At 49.2% G+C, this 26,328-nt stretch overlaps 1 protein-coding gene across 14 annotated transcripts in view; it reads left to right on the top strand.

Moving 5' to 3' along the window:
- Window positions 1-26,328, top strand: part of RAPGEF1 (Rap guanine nucleotide exchange factor 1) — a 134,582-nt gene that overhangs the window by 29,327 nt on the left and 78,927 nt on the right. The window lies entirely within an intron of this gene.

Genomic DNA, 26,328 nt, shown 5'->3' with positions numbered 1-26,328 from the left:
CAACATGATACAATAATATATGTAGTAATAATCCAATAGTAATATGTTGGGATATAATGTTACAGTAACACTGACGGCTTCCTGTATGCCAGGTGTGGCCCTAGAAGATCTGTATTCATAATGGACTTCCATAAATCGGTTTTTTGTTAAGTGAAAGATCAGATGTAGGAAATGGAAACATAAGTGTGAGGAATTTTTCTCATGAGAAGTGTGGGGTGTTGTTTTGGGTGGGGTAAGAAAAGGGAAGGAAACTTCGCTTTGTCGTCAGATATTTCCAAATTTAGAACAATATCTATCCCTAGCCTTTGGCTTTAGGGTATGCTTCACCCTGGGAACATGCGTACAATACGTTTCCCTGTTCGACTACTTTTCCAGCTGTGGGGAGGGTGTCACCATTACCTTAGATCATAGCAGTGGCCGGGGCCACTTCATATCTAATTACATTTTGGCAAGTGCTTCTAGGGCACTTGATTTCAGAAGTCACTTCATGCTGAAATACCAGATGACTGTTTCTGGAGACTTTGTGGACCACAGCTGAGTGTGTGTGTGGGGGGTCATCGAGGTCAGGGACCGGTCAGTTTCGTAAAGGGCCAGATAGTGACTGTTGTCGACCTTGCAGGGCCAAGAGGCACAATCAAGACGATTACGTAGGTACTTACATAACCAGCAAAAAATGAAACCATCTCCAAGTGTGGAAACCATTCTTTACTTCGCAGGCTGTAAACAAGCAGCCCGCACCAACAAGCAGGAGGCTGGTGGGCTTCAGGCCACCGGCAGAAGTTGGCCAGTCCCTCCTCTGTGGGGTCATTTTCCATCTGGGTGCCCTCTGCTGTCCTCATTATGACTCCGGAGCTCTGAAACTGGTCATTCATTGGTTACCAAAAAAAAAAAAAATCTTTGAATTTTCAGGCCAGAAGAAGACTTAAATATCATCTTCCAGCTGTCTCATTTTTATAATCGGGATTACTTAGCTGAGCCTTTTGGCTTCTAGTCTTCCACACACACATTCAGGTCTTTATTGATAAAAATAGTCGTCCTCATCACCACAGGGATGAGAAGATAGATGACGGAGGTTTGAAGAACCTGGCGCTATTGAATATAGATGCCTTAAGTAGGCTTCCTTTACCGTTAAATGGGACACTGTACTAAAAACAACTCCATTTTCTATAGTCATTCATTCATTGATTGATGGATGTTCATTCACTCAATAAATATTTATTGAATGGGGCCTGTGTCAGACACTTTTAGACACGGGAATGCCGAATGAAAAAGTGGGACCTCACTGCCCTCTGGATTTTACAGTGTATATAAACAGGTAAAATATGCAGTCTGTTGGATGACAGGCATTGTATGGAGAAGGCAGGGAAGGGGGTCGGCAGTCCAGGGCTGCGGGAGTGGTTGTCCGCTTAGGAGGATGGAGGCGAGGGGTGGGGGCTGCTCAGCAGTAAGACTGGAAGCTGCAGCTGAGCAGGAACACTCTAGGAGAAGGCGTAGCGCGTGCAGAGGGCCTGAGGAAGACCACAGGCCAGCGCGGCCGGAGTAGAGTTGCCTCAGAGAGAGTGGTAAGAGATGAGGTCAGGGAGTAGCAAACCACGTAGGGTGGGACTTGCTGCAGGCCTGAGCGTTCTGTGTGTTACGAACACAAGAGTGCAAATGGAGCAGATGGGGATCGGGGGCGGAGACCAGGAGCTGTGTGTAGAACAGTTTGGGATGAGTTTGAGTTGAGTTTGGGATGTCTTTTAGAGAACTAAAAAAAAGGAGATGGCTGTTAAGCAGTCGAGTGTTAAGCATCTGGAGTTCAGAAAAGCCTAGGCTTTGAGTCTTTGATCTAAAGATGGTATTTAAAGCTATGAGACTGGATGAGATTACCAAGGAAGTGAGTAAGAGAAGAGAAGGGGCCATGAACTGGAGAGCCCTGGAGTACTCCAGCATTAGGAGGGCGAGGAGATGAGAAAGACCCTCGGGTGAGGTAGGAGGAAACGCTGGAGGCTGTGGTGGCCCAGGAGCCAAGGGCGGGAAGTATGATAGGGAGGATGGAGCAAGGGGGACAGGTCATGCTGATTAGAGTCAAATCACATGAGGACTGAGATGGACCGTTGTGGTCACTGGGAACCTTGACATGAGGCTTCAGTGCATTGTTGGGAGCAAGGAGGCTTAGAAGAGAATGGGCAGAGAGGAATTAGACATGGAGCATGGCGGATTCTTTGAGGGGTTTTGCTGCAAGAGGGAGCCAAGGCAAGGTGGTAGTTGTCGAACATAGTGGGGCCAAGGGAAAGCTTTTTTTTTTTTTTTTTTTTAAGATTTTATTTATTGGGTGCCTGGGTGGCTCAGTTGTTTGGGCAACTGCCTTTGGCTCAGGTCATGATCCTGGAGTCCCTGGATCGAGTCCCGCATAGGGCTCCCTGCTCGGCAGGGAGTTTGCTTCGTCCTCTGACCCTATCCCCTCTCATGTGTTCTCTCTCTTTCAAATAAATAAATAAAATCTTTAAAAAAAAAAAAGATTTTATTTATTTATTTGAAACAGAGAATGAGAGCACGAGCAGGGGGCGGGGCAGAGGGAGAGGCAGGCTCCCCGCCGAGCAAGGAGCCCGATGCAGGACTCGATCCCAGGACCCTGGGATCATGACCTGAGCCGAAGGCAGATGCTTCACCGAGTGAGCCACCCAGGTGCCCCCAAGGGAAAGCTTTTTAAAAAGGGAAGAATAATGGCATGATTAAATGTTGGCAGGAAAGACTCAGTAGAGAAGGAAAGCCTGATGGATTGGGGGGGAATTGCTAGATAAGAGAGTGTCATAACTGTCACGGCTACTTTTTATCGAGCACTGCTCCTGCAGGTGGTCAGCACTAACACATCCCGCCAGTATTTAGTGAGTAAAAACAACAACTGGTTATTTAGTTCAGGCTTCTGCAGATGGCGGTTTAGGCTGGGGTTTCTCCTGTGTCTGCCGTCAGCTCTGGGAGAGCTCATTTCCGGCAGGCTAGGCCGGGTCACTCACCTGGCACCCGGCAGGTTTCCTAGGAGGGAGGTGCACAAGGCCTCTTGAGGACCAGGATCAGAACTGGCCCAGTGTCACCACCAGCTCCTGTCATCGGTGGAAGCAAGCCCTAAGGCCAGTCCAGACTCAAGGAGAAGGGAGAGGGTCCCCATTTCTTGATGGGAGGTGCCTCAAGTCACGTTGCAAAGAGGTGTGGATACCAGGCGGCGAGTACTTTGGCCCTTGTTTTCAAACAGTCTCCTCCAGCCATCTGCGAGCTGAGCACGTGCATTTGATCCTCACTGGATTTGTGTGTGGAGGGTGGGATTCTCTTCATTTCACAGATGGGGAAATGGCTTCGGTAACTTGTTCAGGATTACACAGCTACTGAGTGGCAGAGTTGGGACCCAAACCTTGTCCTTGGTCTCCCTGATGGCAAAGCCCCTTCTTTGTCCTGCCTTCCTGACAGTGTTGGTTTACAAGAGCAGACTAGAGTGTCGAGTCTTCTCTTTTCTTGTTTGGCAAGGGAATATTTTTGTAAATGATTATTATCTCAGAACGGACTGAGGGAGGTGGTTATCTTGTGTGGTTTACGTGTTTACTATGTGGGGACTAGACAGCTGTATTTATTAGAATCCCATTGAGGACACAGTGGTGTGCGTAATTAGGTCTTTCGTTGACAGAAATTCACGTCCCCTCTCTCAGCTGGACCCTCCGGGCCCTTTGACAGTCTTTCCTCTTGTCCTTGGTTCTCTGACCCTCTTGTTCCTCGTAGCAGCCTCTCGAGACACGACTGCGTACACGGCCTCCTTCAAACCCCTTTGCCTCCAGGCCTTCTGACTTTATATCTGCCGTCATCCCTGACTCTTTCTGTCTTTGGCATTGGGACCCCTGCCTTTAGTCCAGGGTTAACCCCCTCTGCTCAGGTCCTCCTCCCTCCAGAACACGCAATAATCAACATCAGTCTCCTCCTCAGCCAGCTGGACTTCCAAGTTCTCCAAGAGCAGACTCCAAAAAGCAGAAAAAATAGCATCGGCCTCAGGGAACTTTGCCTCTGTCACTGGTCGTGTAGCCTTGGGCAAGTCATTTTCCCTCAGGTTCACGAATCTGAGAAGAACAGACCACTCAGGGAGAACAGGGTCTACTCGTGTCCACACAAGAAACCCTCGGCCTAGAGCACAGTTCTGTGCGCAGTGGCTTCCTGTGTGTCCTGGGTCCTGACTGTGTGTGTGTGTGTGTGTGTCTCTCTCTCTCTCTCTCTGTCTCTCTCTCTCTCAGCCATGCAGCCTGCGGCCGCCCTCATCACTCCAACATCAGAACTCAGTGGGCTGCGTGGCTAGAGCGGCCGCCCTCTGCGTCGTGCACTGGGAAAGCAGCTGGAGACCGGGCCGGTCTGGGTGCTGATTCTACAATCTCGGAAAAGACGGTATTTGGTTTGAAAGCAAAAACCACAGTGAAGATATTTTTTTTAAAGCTCTCTTGGGTAAAGGGAGCAGATAAGTGAGTCGTTAGATGAAACCAAGCATTTCCAGTCTCTAACCTTGCTGATGGGGAGCCTGGGAGCTTTGCCCTTCTTTAAAGTCCCTGGTTTGGATCCCATCGAGTTGAGGGGGAGGCAGGGCTTCTGTCTGTCCGCTGAGCTTTCCGCAAGCTCGTGCACGGGCATGAGATTCCGGACGCGGCATTGGTCTTTATTCTGATATACTTTGCTGTGAGATAAATAGTCCTGCTACTTATTTATCATGTAACCTTGAGGAAGTTACTTAATTTCTGTCAGCTTTGATCTGCTTGTCTGTAAAAGGAAGGCAGCTAATGACACCTGCCTGAGAGTGTGAGGAGTGAATAAGGGAGGGTTTGGCCGAGAGCTAGCCCTCGGTACAGCTCAGCTGTGGCTGTAGTTATTATGTAAGAGTCAGTCTTGTTTACGTTGTAAATCATTTGTAAAAGATTTTTCATACTTCCATGATTACTCTCTATTTTCAAGATGTGTCCTTGTAGTTCTTACTCATTTAGTCATTCATTCACTGAGCTTGTGTTTATCAAGCACCTTCTTAGGGCAGGGTACTGTAGATCATTTTCCTCCTGCTCAGGTTCATTTCTTAGTGGTTGACATTGTAATAGCCAGAGCTATGGTTTGTTGAGCACCCACGTCAGTAGAATTGTTTACCTGGGTGTTAGCTTCTAAAATCAGGGTATAAGGGGAACATTGCGTATAGTCAAAATTACCCTTGAAACCCCTTAAATCTGTAATACATCTGGGGGTGATCAAACCTTTTCTCTACAGAGCCATGTACTAAATACTGGCTTTGCAGGCTACATATCGTCTCTCACATATTCTTCATTTTCTGTGCCTTCCAGAAACAAGCCTTGGTCTATGTGAACAGCCTGTGGTGGGCAGCCTCCAAGACAGCCCAGAGTTCCCTGCCTGTTGATATCCACAAGCCCAGATGTAGTCCCCTCCTGTTTTGTCTCGGGTTGATCTTGTGACCGGGTGACTACCGCAGAAGCAGTGCATGGTGCATGATTTCTGACTGGGTGGGTTCTGCCTCGCTGCCTTGGATCCTCTGCTCTGGGGAAGGGCAGCTGCCAGGTCGAAAGGAGAGGCCCAGGAGGTGAGGAGCTGAGGCTCCCTGCCAACAGCACGGGGGTGGGCGGTGAGCTTGGAAACAGCTCCTCCGGCCCTGGTTAAGCCTCGGGTGACGCAGCCTGGCCAAGACCTGAGCCAGGACCTCCAGCTCATTGAAACCATCCTGTCTGGGTGATTATCAGATCCTCAACAGTGAAAGGAAACAGTGAGGAATTTTAAAGAACGCCTGTTTGCCCGCAAAGTTCAGTCAGTTCCTCTGATACTAAGTTTCACCATGTCACCAAGTCTGTTTATGGATAGTTACGTGACCTGAGAGTAAGATGCAGCTCTTCCGGCCGGGCCAGTCACTGAAGACCACCACTTAATAGCCACACCTCCCGCCAAGGTCAGTACCGGCGGCTACGCGTCCGGTTTGATCTGCCGTGCTCCCAAGCCCTTCTAGGCTTTCCCTGGTCCTCATCCTGGCCCTGAGCTGTAATACAGCAGTGCGCTCGTCATCTGTGGAGAGCTTGTGCTACCGCACTGAATGGCTCCAGATGGCCTTGCTCTTTTTCAGTTTCACCCAGACGACCTTATGTACTTAATGGCTCTTCTGCGGGCAGCTGGCCATTGACCTATGTCCTGTGGCCTGTCTTGGAAAGATGAGCTGGGTCAACTGGTTCTGGCTCAGGAATTTGATCCAGGAGTTAGACTGTGTGATCACTGGTGGGCACTTGAGCTAAAGAGGCTTACAGAATTGGAGGCAGGCAACCATGCTGTAGTCCCAAATTATGAGGGAGTGGTAGTTCAGAAGTGTCTTGTGCATGTATTTAACAGATACTGATTTGAGCACCTGTTGCGTGCTGGGCATTGTTTCAGTCACTTAGATTACAGGCCTCCATCCTCGTGGCACTTAGGTTTCTAGTAGGGGGAAATGGACAATGGATAATACACACTATACGTGAGTGGGTTACAAAGAACGTGAGGAGAGGAGAAGTGCCGTGGGAAGCAGAATGAGGGGCATCAGGAGTTCCCAGGCCTGAGGGGTTAGACTGCAGAGTTAACTAGGGCAGACGGGGGCGGCCTCGTTGGGCAAGTGAGATGTGTGTCAAGTCTTGGAGGAGGAGAGGGTGTTGGCCAAGCAGACATCTGAGGGACAAGCCTTCCAGGCAGGGCGATCAGGTAGGTGTATTCAAGGAATAGTGAAGAAGAAGTAGGACCGGAACAGAGAGCAACATCTCATCAGGCCTGGAGGACCATTGTAAGGGCTTCGACTTTAATGTGAGAGAAGTGGGGAGCTGTTGCAGAGTTGTGAGCAGAACAGTGAGATGATCAGACTTACATGTTCCTGTGATCACTCTATTATGTGTGTAGGGGAATACAGGGGAGCTAGGGCAGAGGCGGGGAGCCCAGCTGGCAGCTGGTACAGTAATCCAGGCCACGGCAGGGCCAGGGGTGGAAAGTGGTTGGATCTGAACGTATTTTCAGGACTAGACCAAAGGATTTTCTGACTGCTTGGATGAGGGTTGTAGGAGAGAAAGAGGAGTCAAGGACAACCCCAAGGGTTTTGGCTTGAGCAGCTAACTAACTATAAGGATGGAGTTGCTATCAGTTCATTCAAGGGGGAAGGCTGCAGGGGCACCTGGGTGGCTCAGTTGGTTGAGCGTCTGCCTTTGTCTCAGGTCGTGATCTCGAGGTCCTGGGATGGAGCCCCGCATTGAGCTCTCCGCACAGCAGCAAGTCTGCTTCTCCCTCTGCCTCTGCTTCTCCCTCTTCCTCTGTGATCACTTTCATTCTCTAAAATAAATAAAAATCTTTAAAAAGCGGGGGAGGAGGCTATGGAGGAAGATTGGAGGTCAGTTAGAAGTGCCTTCTAGATATCCGAGTGGAGATACTGAGTGCATAGCTAGGCAAAGAAGTCTTGAAAGGAGGAAGATCTGTACTAGAGGTATTTGGCATAAAGATTGTCTTTATTTATTTATTTTTAAAGATTTTATTTATTTATTTGACAGAGAGAGACACACAGTGAGAGAGGGAACACAAGCAGGGGGAGTGGGAGAGGGAGAAGCGGGCTTCCCACTGAGCAGGGAGCCCCACGTGGGGCTCAATCCCAGGATCCTGGGATCATGACCTGAGCCGAAGGCAGACACTTAATGACTCAGCCACTCAGGTGCCCCTAAAGATTGTCTGAGGGAGTGAGCCTCAGTGGAGAATAGAGGCAGGGACCGAGAGACGGAGAGAGGCAAGAGATGAGGAGTGCTGGTTCTCAGGACCTCCCGCCTTCTTCATTCTTGGCCTTCCTGACAGCTGGATGTTTAGCTGTCCTTGGATTCCCAGGAGTCTCCTTGCATTCTTATTTATCGTAAACCTTCCTTTTTACTTGAACATGTTCATTGGGTTTCTGTTCCTTGCTACCGAAGAGCTGTGGACAAAATGGTGGTATCATCCCCATTTACAGGTAGGAAACGGGTTTGGGGGTTAAACTTACTCAAGGTTATTCCAAGTGGCCTAGCTGGAACTCGCATTCACCCCCCTCTGGCTTGTGCACAGTGTACAAAGCTTGTGCGGAGTACTGGGATCCCATTGTTCTGAGCTGTGGGTGACTGTTGTGCGGTGTGTGGTGTTTAGTATCATTTGAATGGTTTCAAGTGTCTCGCGCAGATGAGGAGCTGGGGGGTGCGGTGCCCAGCCTGTGAGATCATTGGCTTGAGCTTGAAATTTCAGGGGTCCCAATGCAGTGCAAGGAATGGAAGCATTGAGTGGGTAGTTCATTGATTAATTTCTTTTTTCATTTTCTGTCGACAACGATTTCAGCATCTCCTCCGTGTAAGGTACCGTTAGGCACAAATCTTTCTGAACCGGAGTTCCTCATCTGAGCCACAGAACAGAGAATTGTTTGAGTGACTGTTCTCTCAGATCTCCAGGGATGGCACAGAGCTGGTGTCATCTAGTTGCAGCAGAGAGAAGTAATTCAGTACATCCAGTCGATGCCGTAGGATCTTAGGCTTTGTTCCCTCCTGTTACCGTCCTTAGTTGAGAAAGGCAGAAACCCAAATAGCCCCCAGGTTGGTTCATAATTGCAGACCAGGAACTACCATGAAAGGTCAGAGCTGAGATCTGAAGAGTTAAGTCAGGGTTAACCAGGTGAGGTGAGGTGGACCTGTGTGTGTGTGGTTGGGGGGAGGGGGGAGGATATTGTCTAGATGAGGAAACCATGTGTAAAGGTCCTGAGGCAAAGGGGGGGGAGGGGAAGATGTTGTGGAGCCTTCTTGACAAGCTGAAAAGCCATCAAGTGTTTTGTTTTTTTTAAGAGCATACTTTATTTATTTTTTTTTTTTTTAAGATTTTTATTTGAGAGAGAGCACAAGAGTGGGGTGCGGGGCAGAGGGAGAAGCAGACTCCCCACTGAGCAGGGAGCCCGATGTGGGACTCAATCCCGGGACCCTGGGATCATGACCTGAGCAGAAGGCAGAGGCCTAACCGACTGAGCCACCCAGGCGCCCACCATCGAGTGTTTTAAGTGGGGTGTGTGTGTGTGTGTGAAAGATTGAGAATGGACATCAGATTTGTGCTCGGATGAGATGACCCCCAGCTTCAGTGGGAGAATGCACTGGGGCAGCAGGAGGGGACCTGGGGGCTGAGTGAGCCGTCCCAGTAGGTGATGCGGTGTGGATGGGGCAGCGGCAGTGGACGGATTCACTGGTTTGGAGGGTGAATGGGCAGGACTTGCTAACGATGGGATCTGAAGGATAACAGGAAGTGAAGTGGGTCAGGGAAGACAGCCAGATTTCTGGCTTGTGTTAACGGGTGCTCACTGTCCATTGGTCCATTGAGATAAGAAGTATGGGAGGAAACCCCGTTGTTTATTTGGTTTAAATATAAACAGTGAATTATGGTTCCTTTAGGGCTTCTTCTATTTTTGTTAACCACAGGAGCAAAAACTGTTTGTTGCAGGTGTTTGCAGGTTAGTTCTCCTTGAAGTTCCTAACTTGTGGGATTTGAGGGGCTGCTAAAGCGAGCGATTTGGAGGGATGGTGCTCCAAGTCCATGTTGAGAGGTCCTCCCTTTGCCTGGCGCGACATCTCTAGTGCAGCCCATCTACAGAGCTCTGCCCAGGGAGATAACTGGGCATATCCTGACGTTGAGAAGGGGCAAGAGACCTGGCCGTGGCTCATTTTTATTTCTTTTCATGGACAATTGGGCTCCTAATGAGAATGTTTTCCATTAGGCGGTCCCAGGAAGCCTCCATTCATGAGTGACTCACATGATTTATCGGCAGAACTGCTGTGTCACGTGCTCCTGTGGGCAGCTGACGCTGGCTGCAGGCAGCCACCAGGGTGTTGCTGGTGAATGGGACCCGTGGTGATGGAGCATCGAGGTTGACAAGTTGATCTTTCTATTTAGCTTTTAAGGCATGCGGCTGGAGACCCTTGGATGGATGGTGGGAAGGGAGGATCCAAGACAGGATCTCTGACTTGGCATTAAGTATTTGCCAACTACATTTAAACTTGTCATCCTTGGCGTTGTCCCAGGAGCTGGGCACACTCTGAGTTCTAAAAAGGATCACTGGAAGCTGGTTGTACAAATGGGCTGATGTCCTTCCATGTGTCTCCTTTGCTTCTTCCAATTAGGAAAGCTGAGGACCACCTTACACTTTACTCTTGAGACTTTTTTTTTTTAAAGATTGATTGATTTGTCAGAGAATGAGAGAAGGAGAGAGAGCGCGCAGAAGCGCAAGCAGGGGGAGCGGCAGGCAGAGGGAGAGACAGGCTCCCCGCTGAGCAGGGAGCCCGATGCGGGACTCGATCCCAGGACCCAGGGATCGTGAACCTGAGCCAAAGGCAGGTGTTTAACCAACTGAGCCACCCAGGTGACCTGAGACATATTTTAAAAAATGAAATCTAAGGGGGGGCGCCTGGGTGGCTCAGTCGTTAAGCGTCTGCCTTCGGCTCAGGTCATGATCTCAGGGTCCTGGGATCGAGCCCCGCATCGGGCTCCCTGCTCTGCGGGAAGCCTGCTTCTCCCTCCCCCACTCCCCCTGCTTGTGTTCCCTCTCTCGCTGTGTCTTTCTCTGTCAAATAAATAAATAAAATCTTTAAAAAAAAAAAAAAATGAAATCTAAGGGGAACATACTCAGCTGAGAACAGGTGTGAGGGGAGGGTGAAGAGAATTCCCTGTGTAGGTTACTTGATTGGCCACTAAAAAATTGATGATTAATGGAGTCCATTGCTTGGGCTTGCCTTCTCAGATTTCCCAGTCCTGCTGAGAAGCCAGTGGATAACGGTTTGATTTAACGTGTTGAACAAAGTCCAACTGAGTAAGTGAAGATCTGATTGGCTTTACTGAATATTCATGAAATGGGCAGCATCCCATCTAGCAAGTAGAAAGGAGCTCCAGGGAGCTGTATGAAATGGAAGGCCTTTTAGGCAGAAGTAGGGCAGGACAAGGATGCTATTAGTAAAAGAAAAGAAAGGATTGTTTCAGGCTAGGTCATCTTCCTTTGGGGGGAGGGTGGGAGTCTGTCATGCAGATTACCTTTCCAGGGTGGATCAGGAAATGCCAGATTGAGCGGTTAATGGTCACATTCCTGATGTCACATCTTGGTTTGCCGTCACGGGGGTCAGTGACTCCGTTTGGGGCCTGTTCTTTCTTTCTTTCTTTCTTTCTTTTTTTTAATAAACATAACTGATACTGTGGTAATTTTATTATTTTTGTATGGTTTTGAACCTCAGCAGTTGAAATGTTCAGCTTCTTTTGTATCTTCCTTTTTACCAGAGCCCCACTCATAGTTTAACTAAATAATCATAGTGTGCCAGTGCAGTTACATTTAAGTGCCAAGAATAGAGTTCCTGAGAAAGCATGTGATGGGACCCAGTCTTTTACTTCATTCAGCAAATATTAATGAGGACTTTCTATGTATCTAGCATTATCCTGGGCACTGGGAATACAGCAGTGAGCAAGATAGACAAAGCCACGCCTCACTGCCCAGTGGAAAAGAGAGGCCATCAACTTAACCAGCAGCACAATGGGGTGGTCACAGGATCTCTGACCTAGTTACCTAATCCAGGAGGTCAAGAAAGGTGTCCGAGATGAAACAGTTGCTTAAGCAGAAGGAGCTGAGCATATTCTAGATGGTCTGGATGGCAACTTTACACTGATTCCAGGGCTGATTTGACAGCTCTTTGTGTCGATGTCCAGTTGTGTAGTGGAGTTGTACTTGGTAATAGGCAGAGGGGTTGGGTATGAATAAAAGTACGTATGCGAATCATGGAACACTACATCAAAAACTAATGATGTAATGGCTGGTGATTAACATAACATAATAAAATTAAATTTAAAAAAAGTACACAAGGCGATAATAGTGTATAGTCATAATTACTCTTGAAAATCGCAGTTGAAGACTGACAAAGTCAGTTATCCCTTTAAAATTAAAACAGGATGCTATTTCTTTAGAGCAGGCTCAGCACCCTTTCCCCCCTCCATCAGGGCCAAATCCACTTGGCTCCCTGCTTTTGTAAATAAAGTTTTATTGGAACACAGCCATGCCCATTTATTTACAAATCATCTGAGCTGCTTTCCCACTAAAATATCAGAGTCAAGTAGTTTAACAAAGATTCTGTGCCCCACAAAGCTGAAAATATTTACTCTCTTGCCCTTTAAAGAAAACATTTGCTGACTCCTCCTTTGAGCAAATGTAGGAATTCGTTTTATATTTAGGCACCATGTTCTAAAAAGAAAACTGTTATCTTTAAACACTAGGATCCTATCAGTGAGGTGAGATGTTCACAGCACAGAAGGCAAGAAGGAATGGAGGGAATCAGTCTCTGCGCCTCTCTTGCCTACTGTCACCTGGAGTCATATGCTTATTAACGGAAGAGAGAGTGATTTGCCTAAAATATTTATCCTTCTCCCTCTCCCTTCCTTCCTCCACTTCCTGCCTGTCTCTCTGTTTTTTCAAGTGCATATAATTGGGTTGATCTGAGGTCAATGGAATCCATTATATACTCTTTGTATTTCAAATGTGGTGAGCTGGTGAAGAAAAGAACAGCAAGACTTAGGACTTGATTTGCAGATGATGTGGTTCTACTACCCGGAAGCTAAAATGTGTTGTAGTGATTTCAGGAGAGAAAAGTGGTAAAGAACAAGAACCCAAAACACTGTCCTGCAGCTCTCCACAATGTGTTCACATTGTGCCCGGTGATGCAGTCTCAAGAAACCATTGTCCATACGCTCAATCAGTATTGTTCATCTCAGCGTTGGGAAGGTTTTAGTTTTATTTGCTTTGAATTATAAATGTGATTTGATTTGATAGTTGTAAAGAAACTAATGTGGCTGACGGACTTGCAGATGGCTTCATCATAGCTGTCTCCTCATGTTCACACCTTTGATCCTTGAGTGTGGATGGACCTATGAATAGGTCCAACCAATAGAATGTGGCAAAGGTGATGGGATGTCACTCCCCTAATTATGTTGTGTTATATGTGACTCTTGCTAGCGGACACACTTGCGTTGGAGAAGTAGGAGGTTCCATGTTGCAAGGAACTGAGAGCAGCCTCCAGTCTCCAACCAGCAAGGAGCCTCCAACCTTACAGCTCCAAGGAAATTAATTCTGCCAGCTGCCTGAGGGAGCTGGGACACAGGCCCTTCCCTGGTTAATCCCCCACATGAGACCTCAGCCCTGCCAACACCTTGACGGCAGCCTTGCAGAGGACCCATCTAAATGTACATCATCAGACCCTGACCCACAGAGAGTGTGACATAATAAATGTACATGTTTTTTGTTACACAGCAATAGAAAATTAATACAAAGCATAAAGAGTTTACCCCAGTTGTTATTGGTTCATATTGAACATTATAAAAATCCAAGCTAATTCCAGGAATCTGCAGTAGGTTTGGCCTCCCCTCCCCACTCCCCGAAAGTTGTCCTTAAATTATTGGGTCACTTGACCAAACTGGAAAATGAATGGTAGCTTAGATAATAGTATTATGTCACTGTTAATGGTATTGACAACTGCACTGCAGTGATAGAACATCCGTATTCGTAGGAAGTACTCACTGAAGAATTTAAGGGAACACACCGTGGTATGTATGAAATTTACTCTCACGTGGTTCAGGAAAATATATACATGTATTGTAAGTATGTGTGTGTGTGTGTGTGTGTGTGGTGGTTAAGCCCCTGCTTTTTAAAAGTTCAATCAGAGAAGGTCTAGGTCTTTCCTCGTAGGGTAAAGCATTTTACCTTTTACTTTTCCTCTGTATACCTCCTGAAGCAAAGTGGGATGCTAAAAATAGCACTTGGTGTTCGTTACCTCGTGCTGAAGCAGGGCAGGCTAGCAGATGTAGGACCCCTATCTGCTGTGGTTACTCATGTAAAAAAGCTTAATTCTCAGGTAAATGTTTTCTCATTTGCTACTCACAACAGCCCTTTGTTGTGGGTGCTGTTTGTCTCCGTTTTGCTGGTCAAGGGTGTTACTAATTGTCCAAGTTTTCTGAGCGAGTCAGCGGCAGAGCCAGGCCTGACTGCAAGCGGGGCCCCCGGTCCTGTCCCTGACTGGTTACCACGGACCTTCGCTGCAAGAGCGCTGTTCCTGTGTTCCCCTTCAAAGAAGGTGGCCCCCGAGGGGCGCCTGGGTGGCTCAGTTGGTTAAGCGTCTGCCTTCGGCTCAGGTCATGATCCCAGGGTCCTGGGATCGAGCCCCACATCGGGCTCCCTGCTCCGCGGGGAGTCTGCTTCGCCCTCTCCCACTCCCCCTGCTTGTGTTCCCTCTCTCGCTGTGTCTCTCTCTGTCAAATAAATAAATAAAATCTTTAAAAAAAAAAAAAAAGAAGGTGGCCGCCGAGAAGAGGCCGAACTACTGGCGTGACACCGAGCCCACAACCCACCTTCCGCTGGGAGCTCTGGTCACAGCCCTGGTGAGCCTATAGTCCCTCGTTAGTCCGTGTCTCGGCTCAGCGGCAAATCCACAGGCGGCTCCTGCAGCCGTGTCCGTGGCACCGACTAGGGATCGCTCACGAGACACGGCCGATGCCCTGCTCGTGGCCACAGTGGAAGGGGTGGGCGCGCCACACCAGCGAGCCCAGCGTTCTTTTATGAAGCACACGTGGAGGACGGGGCCTGCCCTTGTGCTTGTCCCCCCAGAAGTCAGCCTCAGCTGCCAAGCTCACCATCCCTCCTTCATGCAGCTGCCCACCTGCCCCCTTCTTGTCCACACCGAGTTCCCATTTGGGGCCTTCTTCACTGGAGCTTCAAAGCAGGGGCGGGGGGTCCTTCTTCCAGCACTTGGGGGCCGTAGGGACAGTGGCATTGTCATTCACCCTGTTCTGCCCGTGACGCTCCTCCCAGCTGAAGAATTCCTGACCTCGTGATTTGTCTTGAGCCTGCTGGCCTGTTTGTCTGGCTGCTGCCCTTCCAGGCCTTACCCAGTTTTCCTCATACGCTGGGGAAAACGGTACAACCACACCTGCAGTCTCCCTCTGTAATCCTGGCTGCCTGACCGAATGTTGGGCTCTTTGAAGGAAGAATCTCTGAGGGGGAAGCGGGCTCCTGGTTCTCCTGCCCCAGTCCCCCACCTTCCCCAGCCGTGAGGGCTGGCCTCCGGAGGAGCTGTCCAGTTGGGCTTGCTTTGCACCCTGAGGTTCTGCTGATACCCAGAGTGCGCTCCGTCCCTGTGGGCGCAGGCCGCGTTGGGCCTTAGTCATCAGTGCTTTGACCACACTGAGTTTGGGCCTCAGAACTCTGTCGATGTGACTGACATCTCAAGTCTGCCAGAAATAGGTAGGGAAAACCCCTGTTTCCATTAGCTCTTTAAGGGTGGTTTCTATATTAACTCAGGGCTCCTGGAAACAACAGGGTCATATTAATAATTGAGATTAAACATAGAAATGTATTCACAAATATAAAGTTCTTGAGCTATTGATTCTTTTTAATAGAGAACACATATTAAGTGGCTACTTGAAGAACGTTGTAGATCGTGTAAAACCAAGATTGAAGACCCAATTCACAGTGTTACTTTATATCCTCCCCGAAATTTCTTGTGGAATGTCGTACCAGGAAAAGTTCCCCTCTTCTGCTGAGTTCATATATTTTCTTTGGATGGTCAAATTAATCCCTCTTGTTTACCTTTTTACCTTCGCTACTAGGAAACTCAGAGCCAACCGGCCATGGCTCAGTTGCAGTAAATCTTGTGTTCCAAGCTTCTGATTCTGTTCTCTTTGAAACCCTCTTACTTGTTTTGTGGTTCATGTTGCCTAAAGAAATACCTACAGTTGGGGGGAGAATTGCTTTGTCACTTTGTGCGTTAGTTCTGTGGTTTGCTTTGACCCCCGCTTCTGGGTAGAAGCAGCTGTGTATTATGTCAATGATTAGGTACATGTTTTAACCCATGTAGACAAGAGCTTGTTGACCTGTGCACTGGGGGAGAGCTCTGATGTCCGCATCTCCTCTAAGGAGTCCAGTCCCATGGCACAGTAATGACTGAGGAGAATTTTGTTCTGACTGAGACTGAATGTGGGACCGGTACCGACCGAAGACTCTCTGCAGGGTGTGTTAACGACTGATGGTTGCAGCTGCGCCACTCGTTTGCCTTCTGGCCATGTTTCCTTTGCCCTCCTTGGTCGCTGGACAGAGGGGAGAGGAGGACAATTCTTGGCAGATGCTTTTAGCAGGACCCTGAGGCGTGACGGAGGAAGCTAATCTTAGTTCCATTTTTAATGTTAAGGTAGTTTGGTTGCGTCTTTCCTCTTAGGGTAGAGCATTTGAGCTTTTGTTTTTGCTTTTGCATTTCCTGTGTATACCTCCCAAAGCAAAATGGACTGCTAAAAATGTCACTTAGTGTTTTATTTTGTGCCTAGAATAACATTCAAGACTTGTGAACACTGTGAGTCACTAAAATAGTTTTAGGAGAAAAGAAATGTTATCTGTGTTAGTCTGTATTTCCGTCTAGAAATTTTCCAGTTGATTTTGTGCGCTTATTTAATTGGACAAACATAAACTATTTCTTTCATCAATAGCAATATAATAACGTTTTATTTGCTGGCACCATGCATCTCTCCTTGTAAGCTGAACAGCTTATTTTTAAAAGTACAGTAAGTTTTTTTTTGTTTTTTTTTTTTAAATATTTTGTTTATTTATTTGACAGAGAGAGAGGCAGGGAGAGAGGGAACACAAGCAAGGGGAATGGGAGAGGGAGAAGCAGGCCTCCCGCGGAGCCGGGAGCCCGATGCGGGGCTCGATCCCAGGAGCCTGGGATCATGACCTGAGCCGAAGGCAGACGCCCAACGACTGAGCCACCCAGGCGCCCCAAAAGTACAGTAAGTTTTATAGGAAGGCCACAGTTAAAGAGGAAAGTAGCTGGAAAACAGGCCGTGTGCACGTCTATCGTCATTAGAGCTCACACATGTGCCTGTCACGATGTGGGCTCGGGCTTGTGCCCCAGGAATCCCCGGCTTCTGGCACAGTGTAGACGCTCCATCAGTCCTTGTGGGATGAATGAAGTCAGTAGCCGTACAGGCGGGGAAGGGTTGAAGAAGGATGGTTTTCTAAAATGAAGTAGGGAAATCAGCCAGGCCAGTGGGTCTCAGGCTTAGTGTGTGTCAGAATCACCTGGAGGGCTGGTGAAAGTGGATTGCTGGGCCGCACCCCCAGAGTTTCTGATCCAGTGGTTATGAGGTGGGGCCCAAGAGATTCCGTTGCTAACCATTCTATGGGTGAGGCCGCGTTGCTGCTACTGTTTCAGGGCCATACTTTGAGAACCACCGATCAAGGCTTATTGGCTTTTTCCAGATGAGAAAAGAGCCTAAGAGGAAGTGTGCTTTGCCTAACTGACCAAACCAGTTCGTGGCAGAACGTACATGAAAAGCCAGCCTCCCACTTCCTAACTTCCAGGAGAGAGAAATGTGTCCTGATGTCCTTAAATTGGCCAACTGCTAAGGTGACCACATGCCCTAGTTTCTTTCTTGGGATTGAATCCCAGGTAACTGACAACTTTGGGACAGGACAAGAGGAGAAGAGGTGTTGTTCCAGATGTTCTTAGTTAATCCTGCACACGTGCCGTGTACCAGCTGCCCATTTGTGACCAGACGACATCCACCACCCATCAAAGGCAGTGGTTTGTTTGGAGGCCGATTAAAGCCTTCTCACTCTGGGGGCGCCTGGGTGGCTCAGTCGTTAAGCGTCTGCCTTCAGCTCAGGTCATGATCCCAGGGTCCTGGGATTGAGCCCCGCATCGGGCTCCCTGCTCCGCGGGAAGCCTGCTTCTCCCTCTCCCACTCCCCCTGCTTGTGTTCCCTCTCTTGCTGTGTCTCTCTCTGTCAAATAAATAAATAAAATCTAAAAAAAAAAAAAAAAGCCTTCTCGCTCTGGCCAGTTGTGTTCCTGCAGTGCCTTGCCCATCTGGGAGACCTTAGCACAGCCCCCAAGCTTGGTCAGCTGTGGGTGGGACTGGGTGGGACACACGGCGTCGGCCACGTCAGCCACCCACACGGGTCATTTCCCCACAGCATGGGAGGCCCCGAAGTTGGGGTGGGAGGTGCGCTCTCAACAGACCCCTGGGCTTCTGAGGCTCTTTTCCTCCTGGCCCTTCTCTCTTTCCCCTGGGTGAGATGCTAAGAATCTCTGGTGGGCAGGGAGCCTTGGAGCAGAAGCTGCTCGGTCTGGGCAGGAGGAGGTAACTGTAGGCATTTCCTGCCCGTACTTTTCTCTCTCGTTTCCCATCCATCATGTGTACTGTTGGCACCCCTCACGCTAGCACCACTGTCCTCTGACCGACGTGTGCACTGGGGGCACTTAAGGAGGACATGTGAACGTCATGAGGCAGAGGGTGAGCTGTAGTCACGGTGAGCAGAGTCTGAGTGCAGGCTGTTTCCAAGCACGGTGTAACTCTGGGCCTGGTTACTCGCTCTGAGCCTTGGGTTCTTCATCTGTGAAATGGCCCCTGAGATACTGCCTGCCTGTCAGAGCTGACATAGTAAGTGCTCAGTAAGCTGTGGGCTGTTTTACGGAGAACGTGGTGTGCGGTAGGGTGGAGTATAGGCAGTACTTGACTAACACTTGCCTTAAATTGCTCTTTCCCCTTACTTCCTGTGGCCTCTGTCAGTGTAAGCACCAAGCCTGCACGTTTGGATTTCGCCTTGTGGCAGCTTGCTGTTAAGACAAGGCTGGGGGGAGTTCATTTTGTCTAAACATCACCCACACACTGGGGAAAGGATCTTGTTGTTGAAAGGAAGATGACTTCAGGGTGGCTGCCTTCTCACCCTGTGGGTAGCATGCTTAGATTTCTTTCTCATGGCAGGTGAAGAAGGTGTGCGTTGAACCCTGTGCTCTCTCACCCTCTCTAGAACGCACTTCCCAGCACCACTGGGAGGCAGGCAGGCTCCTGGATCCAGCAGGACTCACCTGCCTGGCCCAGGCTGGCCCTGTTCCCTCTCCCCACTCCCTCCCTCTGCCATACTGACTAGGTCTCCTGATTCACCTTGACCCTCCTGGCCCAGGGCCTTCCAAACATGCTCTTCCCTCTGCCAGAAACTTTTCCTCAGTCCACATCCCCCCCACCCTCTCAAGAAAATGAAAATCTGGCCAACTGCTGTCAATCTTTCAGGCTTTGGTTTAAATCAGGTTTTTTTTTTGCAGGGTTAAGGGTGGTTGCCCGGGTGGAAGATGGCTTTAGAGCACCCTTTCCTGCCTTACTCCCCCCTCCCCCTGCCCCCATCAGTGTTCCTGCACTTCCACATCAGCTGCTTGTGCTAGAGCCCTGGCTCCGTCTGCCTCTGGGGGCATCCAGACCAAGGTCCAGGCCTTCAGCACTTGATCTCCATTGGGTAACGGGGCCTCGGGCCACTTGTAATGGTGTGTTTCAGGTCCCTTCCCCGTTCCTCCCAAGCATTGGTGTCCTGTCTGCCTGACTCACTGTTGCACCCCGGGCACCGAGCATTAGGGGCTTGAAAAATGCACTGGGCCATATTACCTCGTCCAGTCATCCTCCACAGGGTTCCCTTCTGTCCGAAGAGGAGAGCGGGAATGTGACAGGATCCTCCTTGGCACACAGCCAGCTCAGACTGGGCTTTGCTTATCGGGAGCCTTCTTCACTTGGGGCCATGTGGAAGCCATCGTCACCCAGGCAGGCAGGTGGGGGCAGTGCTGGGGACACTGACATGACTGAACATCATCAAAGGGCTCACGCTTCTCTGAGCTCTGCCATCCCTGAGCCGGCAGGGTTACATCTCTGCCATGTGCCGTTCGTGGCCACAGCCCTGGAGGGGAAATCCCGTAGGAGGAAAAATGTGTCAAAGAAAGTTGGAACCAAAAACACTTTAAAAGGTGACCTTCCAACACGTGCTGAACTTCCTGCAGAGGGTAGACCCGTTTATAGATTCAATCCACTGATTTTCATGCATTTTTCAAACATGTCCACTAGCTTTCTGGCAGCTGCATATTTTTATTATTAAGGCACCCTTTGTTCTGAGGACATTGGGGCCGGCAGAACAAAAACTGTCTTTAGGAGATTTTAGTCAGGGTGAGTACACAATGGGCCCAGACGTCCTGGAAGAAAATGAAGTGACATGGTTTTCTCCATGGTCATTTGGTGGCTCCTAGACATTTTTGGTTGAACATCATGGGACTTTCCCCTGTCATTCCTCCTCCTTCCTAAGGAAGGGTTTCACAGACCCCACACAGCTCACATAATAGGAACCTGTGCTTGGGGATGCCGGATCCTCGGCAGATTGCTTTCCTTCCCAGTTGGCTTTGTTTTCCTGTCCAGAAAATTCAGCGTTTTCCATTTTATTTTATTTTATTTTATTTTATTTTATTTTATTTTATTTTATTTTATTTTATTTTTAAAGATTTTATTTAATCATTTGACAGAGAGAGACACAGCGAGAGAAGGAACACAAGCAGGGGGAGTGGGAGAGGAAGAAGCAGGCTTCCCGCCGAGCAGGGAGCCCGATGCGGGGCTCGATCCCAGGACCCTGAGATCATGACCTGAGCTGAAGGCAGACGCTTAACGACTGAGCCACCCAGGTGCCCCAGCGTTTTCCATTTTAAATATAAAAATGTGGTTATCAATTTAGAATGTGTTCTAAGGACTTTGAAGATACTTTTGTTTTCCGCTAAGAAAACCTTACTTTGTGGATTGGGGTCAGCATAGAACAAGGAGCGCAACCCATTAAGGACCCAGCAGAGTTCAGGCCAGGCCCCTAGGCCGGGCAGCGGTAGCTTTTCAGCCAACCCTCATCTTGGACACTCTGACACCTCAACCCCTCCCCTTTTAGCTTCTGTGTATTTTGTCCAGGTTTGCTTTCTTCTCCTTCTTCTGAGAGAGAAGGAGAGAGGTGTGAGCTGGGGGTTGTGAGGGAGAGGGAGAGAGAGAATCTTAAACAGGCTCCATGCCCAGCGTGGAGCCTGACCTCACGACCCTGAGATCATGTCCTGAGCTGAAATCAAGAGTCGGATGCTTAACCAACTGAGCCACCCAGGCGCCCCAGGTTTGCTTTCTTCTGATTGCAAATATGCACTTGTGTATGCTTTTGACGGACACCTTTTTGTTGACCCACTTCTCTACCCTTGTGAGAATCACTGCTTTAGAGCAATGACTTGAGGACAAAAACCATTTTTTTCCAGCACAAAGTAGATGCTAAACAAATATTGCAGCCAGATATAAACAAATATAGCATAAAGCAGAAGGAAGAGCAGTGATTGATCACTTTGGTCCACCACTTCTGGGTGAAATTTGTTGTCCAAAGCACTCATGCACACAGTAGGTCTTCAGAAATATTTACTGGCTTACTTGTGCTCTGAGCCTTGTATTAAAGAGACCTGTTTCAGCCAAATGTCTTTGCTTGGGGTGGCTGGTTAGTTAGAACTTGGTGACTGGGACTAGTAGTCACCCCTTCCCCCCAAGCCCCATGGCTGTGCTCATGCAGGCCTGTTTTAGGCACAGTGTTTACAAATCCGTCTCCCCATCAGAAGGGGCTTGTCCCGAGGAATGTTTTGATGTGAGATTTGAATTTCCCTGTTAAGAGTCCAAGGATGCACCTGCCTGTCACTTTGTGTGTGTGCTAGGCTCTGCTGAGCTTCCCCATCTCCCACTCAAGATTTGGAATTTCTTAACAGTTTCTCTCTTTCCCCCCAGACCTTTGTTCCCCTGGAGGACTAATTAAAGCCCAGGTTCCTGGGTCCCTCCCCCAGAGATCTTGATTCATTAGGTCTGGGTCTGTGTTGGGGGTTGGGGTGGAGAACTGGTATCCTGACCAGCTCCAGCTCATGTTGATGCTTCTCTTCATGACCCAGACCCTTCCCTGCCTTTCACTCTCAGTTGGGAAAAGGATCAAGACACTGTCAGAGAACTAATTCATAGGATTGCAAAGTGAAATTGAACTTAAGTCTTTTAGATTTTTGATACACTTTGTGTACATGATCACAGTATTTCTTACTGTGGGTTGTGGTCAAAAAAGGCTGGAAAGCTACCGTTTGCCTCCACCTTGGAAATGGCCCATTTGCTGACGCTCCACCTGTGCATGATCCTTAGTTCCAGACCCAGAGCAGCAAGTCAGTCAGGGTCCTGCTGACTCTGGGAAGGGACTGGATTTGCAGTCTTGATCACCCCCACAGGCCCCCTGACCAGGAGGATGTGCAGTTCTCACTAGGACATGAGGTGTCCTAGTGAGAAAATCCTCCATTCCACACTCCCCAAGGAGAAGGGTCTTCAGCGTTTCAAGTTAGTTATGATGGAAATAAATTTCATGAAGTGATATTTAGCCTTACTGCCTTAGTGCCCTCTGATCGTTTCTATTCTGTTTCATGTTTAATCCACGGAATTGGTTTGGGGACTTGCTAATGGGTTGTGACTTGGAGTAAATGTGCACAGGAGAAATAGACCACACATCTCCCTACCTGTGCAGCTGGTGCCCTTCTGCTGACGCTCACTCCATTCCATCTCTCAGAGATGCCTCTCTTACCCAAGGCGACCCTATCTCTTCACATGTTTCATGGTCATATCCCATAATGTCTGCTCGGCTTACAGCCTTAGGGCTTTCTTCATGAACTTTTCCTGTATCTTTCCGGAAGGAAACCCTTTATTTCTTCAGCATTTGACTTGCTCTGCTGTGTGTTGGAGCTCTGGGTGTATGGTTTTATTTCTCTGCTAGCTTATAAACCATGTGAGGGCAGGGCCCATAATCCCGTTCAGCCATGGACCGGACCAGATCTTCTGTGGCACCAAATGCCCAGCATGGGGCCGGTGGAAGGAGCTCAGCCAGGTTGTACTCCATTGTGTCAGTGGCATCAGGGCCCAAATTCGGTTTCTAACCTTGTTTCACTGGGAAAGTGTATTCTGATTCCAAGCAACTGACTTTGAGAAGACGAGTCTCTGCCTCCTTCCTTCTCCCCTGTGTGGCCTGTGCTTGTTCTTCCTCCTTGGCGTGCTGAGACAGAGGCCTCCTCCTGTGGAAAGTTTTGGTCCTTTACAAAGAACTTCAATTCTAGTCGATGTAAAGGATACATCTGCTCAGAGAGAACAAGGGAAAACGAGATTCCTTCTCGAAAAATGCACATAGTGTCCTGCTCTGAGGATTCTAGAATTAAGCAACTGGATTTTTCCTAAAGGCATTCTTTGGGATGGGGTGGGTTTTTGGAGAGTTCTAAACAAGAGAAAGACTTTGGAGAGAGTTAAAGGAATGTTAATTGGCTGAGTCTAAGACCCAAGAAGGGAGATGGCCAACCAACGAAGAACTGTCTTTTTTTTTTTAATATTTTATTTATTTATTTGACAGAGAGATAGCGAGAGCAGGAACACAAGCAGGGGGAGTGGGAGAGGGAGAAGCGGGCTTCCTGCTGAGCAGGCAGCCCGATGCGGAACTCGATCCCAGGACTCTGGGATCATGACCTGAGCCGAAGGCAGACGCTTAACGACTGAGCCACCCAGGCGCCCCCGAAGAACTGTCTTTTAAAAGCACACATTGTGATGCCATTTTGTTATTAATCACAGACTGGAAAGGTATAAATTCATGAGAACTGGGAGGCCTTTTTGACTTTGGAAAGTCCCTTTCTAATGCTTCCTAGCCAAACGGCAACTCCAGCCATCACTCAAATACATATTCTTCCGCAACCCGTTGTTTTTGGAATTGTTTAAAAATAGAGTCTTGGGTTCCATCTATAATCCCACCTCCCAAGGTGAGAGAGCTGATGCTGTAACTTTAGCCTCTCCCCCATGGGCTAAGAGACTGCCTGAGATTTCACCAGCAGGAGTATTTTTAGACCGGGAGCTAGCACAGCAAGGAGGTCTTTGATGTGCTACTGCCGTGAGTGAGCCATCTTGCTCTTGGACTTTTCCAGAAGGGTGTGATTCACTTTTATAAGCAGTACTGGCCTGAAAGTCTTGTCTTCTACTCTTGTGGTGACTTGCTTACCTGGGCATCAAAGTTGTGAACACATCTAATAAACAGTGTATTTGCTAGGCTTTAGTTTGGAAAGAGGAAGAGCCTATGCTGAGATGTGCCATCTGAGTCGGAGGCTGGGGGCAGGGACAGGGTGGTGGTGCACACAGCCAAACGCAGAGCCCGGTACTTTGTAGGTGCTGGTTTGTTAGAAGTGGAACACTGACTGGAGACAATAGACTATTCGTTCAGGGGACAAAAGAGTACATGAGTCCTTCTCCCAAGCCTGTGTTCTGCTCTATTTGAGCCATCTTTAGGGTACTTATTCACTTCTCCCTCCCACGTTAGGAGACTGGCTGATGTCACTGGGCTCAAATCCAGAGTCTCTCACCTCAGCCTCAGTGTCCCTACCGTGGAGGGTCACTGTGGGGATTAAATGAGAGAGGCCCATGAGGCGCCCGGGGTGGCGCTAGACTCATGGTCCCGGCTGTTGCTGTGTGGTTCCTCAGTACCTAAGGCCTTCTGCACGCAGAACTGATACATCGGACTGGAGATGAATTGGTTTGGACGTCAGGCTCTAAGCCGATGAAATTCTGGCTTTGACTAAACCAGCGTGTCTCCCGATTTTAGTCCCAGGATGTCGAGGGTCCTCACAGGCTCTGGTGGGTGGTGAGACTGCCTGCGGCTGTGTTTCGTGGAGAATAGCTGGGTGTCACCAGTACCCGAGTGGGCTGGCTTTTTTCCTGGCCCTCTATATGTGTTTACTTATGACTCTGAAGTTGTCTCGTGAGGAGGAGAAATGTCTGGGAGGCCTGGTTGCTACTTTATCAGCCATTACTGAGGAAGGAGCCCTGGACTGGCCTGGTTCAGGATGCCTGAGTCCTGGGCTGGGGGCACATCCGATCCCAGGGCCTCCGCTTCCTCTGCAGGCGGACTTAGGATCCTTTCGAGTTCTCACACCGCATGGAAGCTGAGAGCCCCACCACTCACTTGGCACCTGCCCAGGGGTGCCACCTTGGCCATTGCTGTGGAGGGATTGGGACTGATCAGCACTTGCTTCTGAATGTGTAGAGCAGAGTAGGGTTGGTTTTTTTCCCTCCATGTATGTCTGGACTGCCATACATAATATTTCCACCAGAACAGGCCCCCCGGCCACAAACATATTTGAGAGACAGGAACAGAGGGTCAGGGTCCAGGAAGAAACACTCATCGAAGAACAGCTGAGTAGACCCTTTGCTCATTTTGTTCCAGAGAAAAATCTGCTGCCGCTGGTTGGGTGAGACTAAAGCCTACCTCTCCTTCACCCCCACCCCTTACTGCCCTCCACCCACGTGCCTGGGAAGCCAGAAGGATGCCTTTGGAGAAGTGGTCATTTTCAGATCCCTCTGTGGTCCTCAGAGACTTCTGTAGCCTTTTCCAAGCCAGCACCTGTTTGCTGACTCTGATGCTTTTTGTGGGTCCCCGTGTGAAATGAAGCCTGGAGCTGTTCTTGTAAGCCCAGCCCTTCCTCCTGCCCTGAGGAGCAGGCTGGGTTTTCTTTCAAGGACCCTGGGCCTCAGAGTACTTCCATGGGCACCTGGAGCCGTCCTCCTCCCGAACAGGGCTGTGAGCAGCTGAAAAGCCCCTGCCTTTGCTGGTCACGTCTCCATCCTGGGACTCCTCACTCTGTCCTGTCGGAGGACTTTTCCCAGCTCTCCCCCACGGGATTAGGAGGTGCTCCATGGAGGGAGGAGCTGTCTTGCTCTTTCTGGACCCTAGCGCTTTGCAGATGTTTGGCATGTAAAGATAAATGGAATGAATGGATGAGTGAGTGAATGTGGATGCCCTACGGGGCCTGCTCTGTGTTATCTGATGCACCCCGTTTCCCCAGGTGATAGGCGAGGGGAAGGACTCTCCAGGTGACCCTTGTCCTTTCCCTTCCTTCCTTCCCTGCCCAGTGAGCGCCTTCTGTACCCCAGGCTGCTGGGGCTTGTGGCTCTCCTCTCCTTCCCCTGTCGCCCGGGAAATAAATAAATATGTACTCGCGGACAAGTGAAAATGTTTCTCCCAGAAGGTAGCCTGACAGGTGATGAGCTCTCGGGGTCCCTGAGCAGGGCGCGGGCTGCGGGGCTGACAGAGCCCCCGTGTGCCACAGTCTCCAGTGTTGCGGAGCGCCTGCCTGGGCCCCGTCACTGTGGCCTGGCCCCAAAGAAACAGGCCTTCCTGCCCCCAACTTGGGCGGCTTTGCTGGTGACATGATGTTAAAAAAATATGCTCTGAGGCCCTTGAGGAGCATTGTTTGAATTCTAAACTGGCACCAGTCCTAACGTGCAAGTTCCTCTGAGGGACAGAGGCGGCTCCAAACAACTCCACCTAAGGGACAAAGGTCAGGGCGGACTCCGCTTCCTGTTGTAGCCAGGATCCTGGATGATGTGGTGC

Source organism: Halichoerus grypus, chromosome 14 (assembly GCF_964656455.1).
Source record: "Halichoerus grypus chromosome 14, mHalGry1.hap1.1, whole genome shotgun sequence".
Classification (NCBI taxonomy): domain Eukaryota; kingdom Metazoa; phylum Chordata; class Mammalia; order Carnivora; family Phocidae; genus Halichoerus; species Halichoerus grypus.
This window is presented reverse-complemented; position numbering and strand designations above follow the sequence as displayed.